General features: G+C 47.1%; 4 non-coding genes and 18 pseudogenes across 4 annotated transcripts; all 22 read right to left on the bottom strand.

Moving 5' to 3' along the window:
• The window catches only part of LOC149297080 (5S ribosomal RNA), a 109-nt pseudogene extending 29 nt beyond the window's left edge, over nucleotides 1–80 (bottom strand).
• A 191-nt stretch (nucleotides 81–271) lies between these two features.
• LOC149297079 (5S ribosomal RNA) lies at nucleotides 272–390 on the bottom strand (annotated as a pseudogene).
• Nucleotides 391–581: 191 nt separating this feature from the next.
• LOC149297078 (5S ribosomal RNA) lies at nucleotides 582–700 on the bottom strand. The gene has a single exon (XR_016277062.1). It is a non-coding gene; the product is annotated as a 5S ribosomal RNA (ribosomal RNA).
• A 262-nt stretch (nucleotides 701–962) lies between these two features.
• On the bottom strand, nucleotides 963–1,081 carry LOC149297077 (5S ribosomal RNA; annotated as a pseudogene).
• A 207-nt stretch (nucleotides 1,082–1,288) lies between these two features.
• Nucleotides 1,289–1,407, bottom strand: LOC149297076 (5S ribosomal RNA; annotated as a pseudogene).
• Nucleotides 1,408–1,648: 241 nt separating this feature from the next.
• On the bottom strand, nucleotides 1,649–1,767 carry LOC149297075 (5S ribosomal RNA). The gene has a single exon (XR_016277175.1). It is a non-coding gene; the product is annotated as a 5S ribosomal RNA (ribosomal RNA).
• A 199-nt stretch (nucleotides 1,768–1,966) lies between these two features.
• LOC149297074 (5S ribosomal RNA) lies at nucleotides 1,967–2,085 on the bottom strand (annotated as a pseudogene).
• Nucleotides 2,086–2,308: 223 nt separating this feature from the next.
• Nucleotides 2,309–2,427, bottom strand: LOC149297073 (5S ribosomal RNA; annotated as a pseudogene).
• A 199-nt stretch (nucleotides 2,428–2,626) lies between these two features.
• LOC149297072 (5S ribosomal RNA) lies at nucleotides 2,627–2,745 on the bottom strand. The gene has a single exon (XR_016276310.1). It is a non-coding gene; the product is annotated as a 5S ribosomal RNA (ribosomal RNA).
• Nucleotides 2,746–2,968: 223 nt separating this feature from the next.
• LOC149297071 (5S ribosomal RNA) lies at nucleotides 2,969–3,087 on the bottom strand (annotated as a pseudogene).
• A 261-nt stretch (nucleotides 3,088–3,348) lies between these two features.
• On the bottom strand, nucleotides 3,349–3,467 carry LOC149297070 (5S ribosomal RNA; annotated as a pseudogene).
• A 253-nt stretch (nucleotides 3,468–3,720) lies between these two features.
• Nucleotides 3,721–3,839, bottom strand: LOC149297069 (5S ribosomal RNA; annotated as a pseudogene).
• Nucleotides 3,840–4,038: 199 nt separating this feature from the next.
• On the bottom strand, nucleotides 4,039–4,157 carry LOC149297068 (5S ribosomal RNA; annotated as a pseudogene).
• Nucleotides 4,158–4,356: 199 nt separating this feature from the next.
• On the bottom strand, nucleotides 4,357–4,475 carry LOC149297067 (5S ribosomal RNA; annotated as a pseudogene).
• A 207-nt stretch (nucleotides 4,476–4,682) lies between these two features.
• Nucleotides 4,683–4,799, bottom strand: LOC149297066 (5S ribosomal RNA; annotated as a pseudogene).
• Nucleotides 4,800–4,998: 199 nt separating this feature from the next.
• LOC149297065 (5S ribosomal RNA) lies at nucleotides 4,999–5,117 on the bottom strand. Its single transcript, XR_016274278.1, has one exon. It is a non-coding gene; the product is annotated as a 5S ribosomal RNA (ribosomal RNA).
• Nucleotides 5,118–5,316: 199 nt separating this feature from the next.
• On the bottom strand, nucleotides 5,317–5,435 carry LOC149297064 (5S ribosomal RNA; annotated as a pseudogene).
• A 192-nt stretch (nucleotides 5,436–5,627) lies between these two features.
• LOC149297063 (5S ribosomal RNA) lies at nucleotides 5,628–5,746 on the bottom strand (annotated as a pseudogene).
• A 202-nt stretch (nucleotides 5,747–5,948) lies between these two features.
• On the bottom strand, nucleotides 5,949–6,067 carry LOC149297062 (5S ribosomal RNA; annotated as a pseudogene).
• A 254-nt stretch (nucleotides 6,068–6,321) lies between these two features.
• LOC149297061 (5S ribosomal RNA) lies at nucleotides 6,322–6,440 on the bottom strand (annotated as a pseudogene).
• A 566-nt stretch (nucleotides 6,441–7,006) lies between these two features.
• LOC149297060 (5S ribosomal RNA) lies at nucleotides 7,007–7,125 on the bottom strand (annotated as a pseudogene).
• Nucleotides 7,126–7,386: 261 nt separating this feature from the next.
• Nucleotides 7,387–7,500, bottom strand: part of LOC149297059 (5S ribosomal RNA) — a 119-nt pseudogene continuing 5 nt past the window's right edge.

Here is a 7,500-nt window from a genome sequence, read left to right as displayed (position 1 = left end):
AGGTACTAACCAGGCCCAACCCTGCTTAGCTTCTGAGATCAGACGAGACCGGGCGCTTCCAGGGTGTTATGGCCGCAGGTGTGAGAGCTGTTTATTTTACATCTCTTATTCTGTTGCTTCTGCTGCTTGTCGTCAGACAGAAATAATTATAAGCCCTGAGACAGGACAGAGAAGGTGAGAAGGTGAGAAGGTTCAAATAAAGGTTTAAAGCTTTGATGATGAGCAAGAAACACATGGCAAAAAGCTCTCCCCGGACTGTGATAAAAGAAAAAACCTACAACACCTGGTATTCCCAGGTGGTCTCCCATCCAGGTACTAACCAAGCCCAACCTTGCTTAGCTTCTGAGATCAGATGAGATCGGGCACTTTCAGGGTGGTATTGCCGCAGGCGGGAGAGCTTTTTATTTTACTTCTCTTATTCTGTTGCTGCTGCTGCTTGTCGTCAGAAAGAAAGAATTATAAGCCCTGGGACAGGACAGAGAAGGTGAGAAGGTGAGAAGGTTCAAATAAGGGTTTAAAGCTTTGATGATGAGCAAGAAACACATGGCAAAAAGCTCTCCCCGGACTGTGAGAAAAGAAAAAGCCTACAACACCTGGTATTCCCAGGCGGTCTCCCATCCAGGTACTAACCAGGCCCAATCCTGCTTAGCTTCCAAGATCAGATGAGATCAGGCACTTTCAGGGTGGTATGGCTGCAAGCAAGAGAGCATTTTATTTTACTTCTCTTATTCTGTTGCTGCTGCTGCTGCTGCTGCTGCTGCTGCTGCTGCTGCTGCTGCTGCTGCTGCTGCTGCTGCTGCTGCTGCTGCTTGTCGTCAGACAGAAAGAATTATAAGCCCTGGGACAGGACAGAGAAGGTGAGAAGGTGAGAAGGTGAGAAGGTTCAAATAATAGTTTAAAGTTTTGATGATGAGCAAGAAACACATGGCAAAAAGCTCTCCCCGGACTGTGAGAAAAGAAAAAGCCTACAACACCTAGTATTCCCAGGCAGTCTCCCATCCAGGTACTAACCAGGCCCAACCCTGCTTAGCTTCCAAGATCAGTGGAGATCGGGCACTTTCAGCGTGGTATGGCTGCAGGCGGGAGAGCTTTTTATTTTACTTCTCTTATTCTGTTGCTGCTGCTGCTTGTCGTCAGACAGAAAGAATTATAAGCCCTGGGACAGGACAGAGAAGGTGAGAAGGTGAGAAGGTGAGAAGGTGAGAAGGTTCAAATAAGGGTTTAAAACTTTGATGATGAGCAAGAAACACATGGCAAAAAGCTCTCCCCGGACTGTGAGAAAAGAAAAAGCCTACAACACCTGGTATTCCCAGGCGGTCTCCCATCCAGGAACTAACCAGGCTCAACCCTGCTTAGCTTCCAAGATCAGACGAGATCGGGCGCTTTCAGGGTGGGATGGCTGCAGGTGTCAAAGCTATTTATTTTACTTCTCTTATTCTGTTGCTGCTGCTGCTGCTGCTGCTGCTGCTGCTGCTGCTGCTGCTGCTGCTGCTGCTTGTCATCAGACAGAAAGAATTATAAGCCCTGGGACAGGACAGAGAAGGTGAGAAGATGAGAAGGTGAGAAGGTTCAAATAATGGTTTAAAGCTTTGATGATGAGCAAGAAACACATGGCAAAAAGCTATCCCCGGACTGTGAGAAAAGAAAAAGCCTACAACACCTGGTATTCCCAGGCAGTGTCCCATCCAGGTACTAACCAGGCCCAACCCTGCTTAGCTTCCAAGATCAGGCAAGATTGGGCGCTTTCAGGGTGGTATGGCTGTAGGCGTGAGAGCATTTTATTTTACTTCTCTTATTCTGTTGCTGCTGCTGCTTGTCGTCAGACAGAAAGAATTATAAGCCCTGGGACAGGACAGAGAAGGTGAGAAGGTGAGAAGTTGAGAAGGTAAAAATAAGGGTTTAAAACTTTGATGATGAGCAAGAAACACATGGCAAAAAGCTCTCCCCGGACTGTGAGAAAAGAAAAAGCTTACAACACTATGTATTCCCAGGTGGTCTCCCATCCAGGTACTAACCAGGCCCAACCCTGCTTAGCTTCTAAGTTCAGACGAGATCGGGCACTTTCAGAGTGGTATGGCTGCAGCCAGGAGAGCTTTTTATTTTACGTCTCTTATTCTGTTGCTGCTGCTGCTTGTCGTCAGACTGAAAGAATTATAAGCCCTGGGACAGGACAGAGAAGGTGAGAAGGTGAGAAGATGAGAAGGTGAGAAGGTGAGAAGGTGAGAAGGTAAAAATAAGGGTTTAAAGCTTTGATGATGAGCAAGAAACACATGGCAAAAAGCTCTCCCCGGACTGTGAGAAAAGAAAAAGCCTACAACACCTAGTATTCCCAGGCAGTCTCCCATCCATGTACTAACCAGGCCCAGCCCTACTTAGATTCTGAGATCAGATGAGATCAGGCGCTTTCAGGGTGGTATGGCTGCAGGTGTGGGAGCTTTTTATTTTACTTCTCTTTTTCTGTTGCTGCTGCTGCTTGTCGTCAGACAGAAATAATTATAAGCCCTGGGACAGGACAGAGAAGGTGAGAAGGTGAGAAGGTGAGAAGGTTCAAATAAGGGTTTAAAGCTTTGATTATGAGCAAGAAACACATGGCAAAAAGCTATCCCCGGACTGTGAGAAAATAAAAAGCCTACAACACCTGGTATTCCTAGGTGGTTTCCCATCCAGGTACTAACCAAGCCCAACCTTGCTTAGCTTCCGAGATCAGATGAGATCGGGCACTTTCAGGGTGGTATGGCCGCAGGCGGGAGAGCTTTTTATTTTACTTCTCTTATTCTGTTGCTGCTCCTGCTTGTCGTCAGAAAGAAAGAATTATAAGCCCTGGGACAGGACAGAGAAGGTGAGAAGGTGAGAAGGTGAGAAGGTGAGAAGGTGAGAAGGTGAGAAGGTTCAAATAATAGTTTAAACTTTTGATGATGAGCAAGAAACACATGGCAAAATGCTCTCCCCGGACTGTGAGAAAAGAAAAAGCCTACAACACCTGGTATTCCCAGGCAGTCCCCCATCGAGGTACTAAGCAGGCCCAACCCTGCTTAGCTTCAAAGATCAGACAAGATTGGGCGCTTTCAGGGTGGTATGGCCATAGGTATGAGAGCTTTTTATTTTACTTCTCTTATTCTGTTGCTGCTGCTGCTGCTGCTGCTGCTGCTGCTGCTTCTGCTGCTGCTGCTGCTGCTGCTGCTGCTGCTTGTCGGCAGACAGAAAGAATTATAAGCCCTGGGACAGGACAGAGAAGGTGAGAAGGTGAGAAGGTGAGAAGGTGAGAAGGTTCAAATAAGGGTTTAAAGCTTTGATGATGAGCAAGAAACACATGGCAAAAAGCTCTCCCCGGACTGTGAGAAAAGAAAAAGCTTTCAACACCTGGTATTCCCAGGTGGTCTCCCATCCAGGTACTAAACAGGCTCAACGCTGCTTAGCTTCTGAGATCAGACAAGATCGGGCGCTTTCAGGGTGGTATGGCTACAGGTGTGAAAGCTTTTTATTTTACTTCTCTTATTCTGTTGCTGCTGCTGCTGCTGCTGCTGCTGCTGCTGCTGCTGCTGCTGCTGCTGCTGCTGCTGCTGCTGCTTGTCATCAGACAGAAAGAATTATAAGCCCTGGGACAGGACAGAGAAGGTGAGAAGGTGAGAAGGTGAGAATGTTCAAATAAAGGTTTTAAGCTTTGATGATGAGCAAGAAACACATGGCAAAAAGCTCTCCTTGGACTGTGAGAGAAGAAAAAGCCTACAACACTGGGTATTCCCAGGCGTTCTCCCACCCAGGTACTAACAAAGCCCAACCCTGCTTAGCTTCCCGGATCAGACAAGATTGGGCGCTTTCAGGGTGGTATGGCCGTAGGCATGAAAGCTTTTTATTTTACTTCTCTTATTCTGTTGCTGCTGCTGCTTGTCGTCAGACAGAAAGAATTATAAGCCCTGGGACAGGACAGAGAAGGTGAGAAGGTGAGAAGGTGAGAAGGTTCAAATAATAGTTTAAAGTTTTGATGATGAGCAAGAAACACATGGCAAAAAGCTCTCCCCGGACTGTGAGAAAAGAAAAAGCCTACAACACCTGGTATTCCCAGGCAGTCTCCCACCCAGGTACTAACCAGGCCCAACCCTGCTTACCTTCCAAGATCAGTGGAGATCGGGCACTTTCAGCGTGGTATGGCTGCAGGCGGGAGAGCTTTTTATTTTACTTCTCTTATTCTGTTGCTGCTGCTGCTTGTCGTCAGACAGAAAGAATTATAAGCCCTGGGACAGGACAGAGAAGGTGAGAAGGTGAGAAGTTGAGAAGGTAAAAATAAGGGTTTAAAACTTTGATGATGAGCAAGAAACACATGGCAAAAAGCTCTCCCCGGACTGTGAGAAAAGAAAAAGCTTACAACACCTGGTATTCCCAGGCGGTCTCCCATCCAGGTACTAACCAGGCCCAACCCTGCTTAGCTTCTAAGTTCAGACGAGATCGGGCACTTTCAGAGTGGTATGGCTGCAGGCAGGAAAGCTTTTTATTTTACGTCTCTTATTCTGTTGCTGCTGCTGCTTGTCGTCAGACAGAAAGAATTATAAGCCCTGGGACAGGACAGAGAAGGTGAGAAGGTGAGAAGGTGAGAAGGTGAGAAGGTAAAAATAAGGGTTTAAAGCTTTGATGATGAGCAAGAAACACATGGCAAAAAGCTCTCCCCGGACTGTGAGAAAAGAAAAAGCCTACAACACCTTATTCCCAGGCAGTCTCCCATCCATGTACTAACCAGGCCCAGCCCTACTTAGATTCTGAGATCAGATGAGATCAGGCGCTTTCAGGGTGGTATGGCTGCAGGTGTGGGAGCTTTTTATTTTACTTCTCTTTTTCTGTTGCTGCTGCTGCTTGTCGTCAGACAGAAAGAATTATAAGCCCTGGGACAGGACAGAGAAGGTGAGAAAGTGAGAAGGTGAGAAGGTTCAAATAAGGGTTTAAAGCTTTGATGATGAGCAAAAAACACATGGCAAAAAGCTCTCCCTGGACTGTGAGAAAAAAAAAAGCCTACAACACCTGGTATCCCCAGGTGGTCTCCCATCCAGGTACTCACCAGGCCCAACCCTGCTTAGCTTCCAAGATCAGACAAGATTGGGTGCTTTCAGGGTGGTATGGCCGTAGGCGTGAGAGCTTTTTATTTTACTTCTCTTATTCTGTTGCTGCTGCTGCTTGTCGTCAGACAGAAATAATTATAAGCCCTGGGTCAGGAGAGAGAAGGTGAGAAGGTGAGAAGGTGAGAAGGTTCAAATAAGGGTTTAAAGCTTTGATGATGAGCAAGAAACACATGGCAAAAAGCTCTCCCCGGACTGTGAGACAAGAAAAAGCCAACAACACCTCGTATTCCCAGGCAGCCTCCCATCCATGTACTAACCAGGCCCAACCCTGCTTAGCTTCCAAGATCAGACAAGATTGGGTGCTTTCAGGGTGGTATGGCTGTAGGCGTGAGAGACTTTTATTTTACTTCTCTTATTCTGTTGCTGCTGCTGCTGCTTGTCGTCAGACAGAAAGAATTATAAGCCCTTGGACAGGACAGAGAAGGTGAGAAGGTGAGAAGGTAAAAATAAGGGTTTAAAGCTTTGATGATGAGCAAGAAACATGGCAAAAAGCTCTCCCCGGACTGTAATAAAAGAAAAAACCTACAACACCTGGTATTCCCAGGCTGTCTCCCATCCAGATACAAACCAGGCCCAACCCTGCTTAGCTTCTAAGATCAATCAAGATTGGGCACTCTCAGGGTGGTATGGCTGTAGGCGTGAGAGCTTTTTATTTTACTTCTCTTATTCTGTTGCTGCTGCTGCTGCTTGTCGTCACACAGAAAGAATTATAAGGCCTGGGACAGGACAGAGAAGGTGAGAAGGTGAGAAGGTGAGAAGGTTCAAATAAGGGTTTAAAGCTTTGATGATGAGCAAGAAACACATGGCAAAAAGCTCTCCACGGACTGTGAGAAAAGAAAAAGCCTACAACACCTGGTATTCCCAGGCAGTCTCCCATCCAGGTACTAACCCTGCCCAATCCTGCTTAGCTTCCAAGATCAGATGAGATCACGCACTTTCAGGGTGGTATGGCTGTAGGCGGGAGAGCTTTTTATTTTACTTATCTTATTCTGTTGCTGCTGCTGCTGCTGCCGCTGCTGCTGCCGCTGCTGCTGCTGCTGCTGCTGCTGCCGCTGCTGCTGCTGCTGCTTGTCGTCAGACAGAAAGAATTATAAGCCCTGGGACAGGACAGAGAAGGTGAGAAGGTGAGAAGGTTCAAATAAAGGTTTAAAGCTTTGATGATGAGCAAGAAACACATGGCAAAAAGCTCTCCCCGGACTGTGATAAAAGAAAAAACCTACAACACCTGGTATTCCCAGGTGGTCTCCCATCCAGGTACTAACCAAGCCCAACCTTGCTTAGCTTCCGAGATCAAATGAGATCGGGCATTTTCAGGCTGGTATGGCCGCAGGTGGGAGAGCTTTTTATTTTACTTCCCTTATTCTGTTACTGCTGCTGCTTGTCGTCAGAAAGAAAGAATTATAAGCCCTGGGACAGGACAGAGAAGGTGAGAAGGTGAGAAGGTGAGAAGGTTCAAATAATAGTTTAAAGTTTTGATGATGAGCAAGAAACACATGGCAAAAAGCTCTCCCCGGACTGTGAGAAAAGAAAAAGCCTACAACACTTGGTATTCCCTTCCATGTACTAACCAGGCCCAAACCTGCTTAGCTTCCAAGATCAGATGAGATCAAGCACTTTCAGGGTGGTATGGCTGCAGGCAGGAAAGCTTTTTATTTTACTTCTCTTATTCTGCTGCTGCTGCTGCTGCTGCTGCTGCTGCTGCTGCTGCTGCTGCTGCTGCTGCTGCTGCTGCTGCTGCTGCTGCTGCTGCTGCTTGTCATCAGACAGAAAGAATTATAAGCCCTGGGACAGGACAGAGAAGGTGAGAAGGTGAGAAGGTTCAAATAAGGGTTTAAAGCTTTGATGATGAGCAAGAAACACATGGCAAAAAGCTCTCCCCGGACTGTGAGAAAAGAAAAAGCCTACAACACCTGGTATTCCCAGGCAGTCTCCCATCCACATACTAACCAGGCCCAACCCTGCTTAGATTCTGAGATCAGACGAGATCAGGCACTTTCAGGGTGGTATGGCTGCAGGTGTGGGAGCTTTTTATTTTACTTCTCTTTTTCTGCTGCTGCTGCTGCTGCTGCTGCTGCTGCTGCTGCTGCTGCTGCTGCTGCTGCTGCTGCTGCTGCTGCTGCTGCTGCTGCTGCTTGTCGTCAGACAGAAAGAATTATAAGCCCTGGGACAGGACAGAGAAGGTGAGAAGGTGAGAAGGTTCAAATAAGGGTTTAAAGCTTTGATGATGAGCAAGAAACACATGGCAAAAAGATCTCCCCGGACTGTGAGAAAAGAAAAAAACCTACAACACCTGGTATTCCCAGGTGGTCTCCCATCTAGGTACTAACCAAGCCAAAGCTTGCTTAGCTTCTGAGATCAGATGAGATTGGGCACTTTCAGGGTGGTATGGCTG

The sequence above is a fragment of the Sceloporus occidentalis genome, unplaced genomic scaffold (genome assembly GCF_023333645.1).
Source record: "Sceloporus occidentalis isolate IW3139 unplaced genomic scaffold, rSceOcc1.0.p SCAF_38, whole genome shotgun sequence".
Classification (NCBI taxonomy): Eukaryota; Metazoa; Chordata; class Lepidosauria; order Squamata; family Phrynosomatidae; genus Sceloporus; species Sceloporus occidentalis.
Note: the sequence above shows the minus strand (reverse complement) of the source record. Positions and strands in the feature narration are given on the sequence as shown.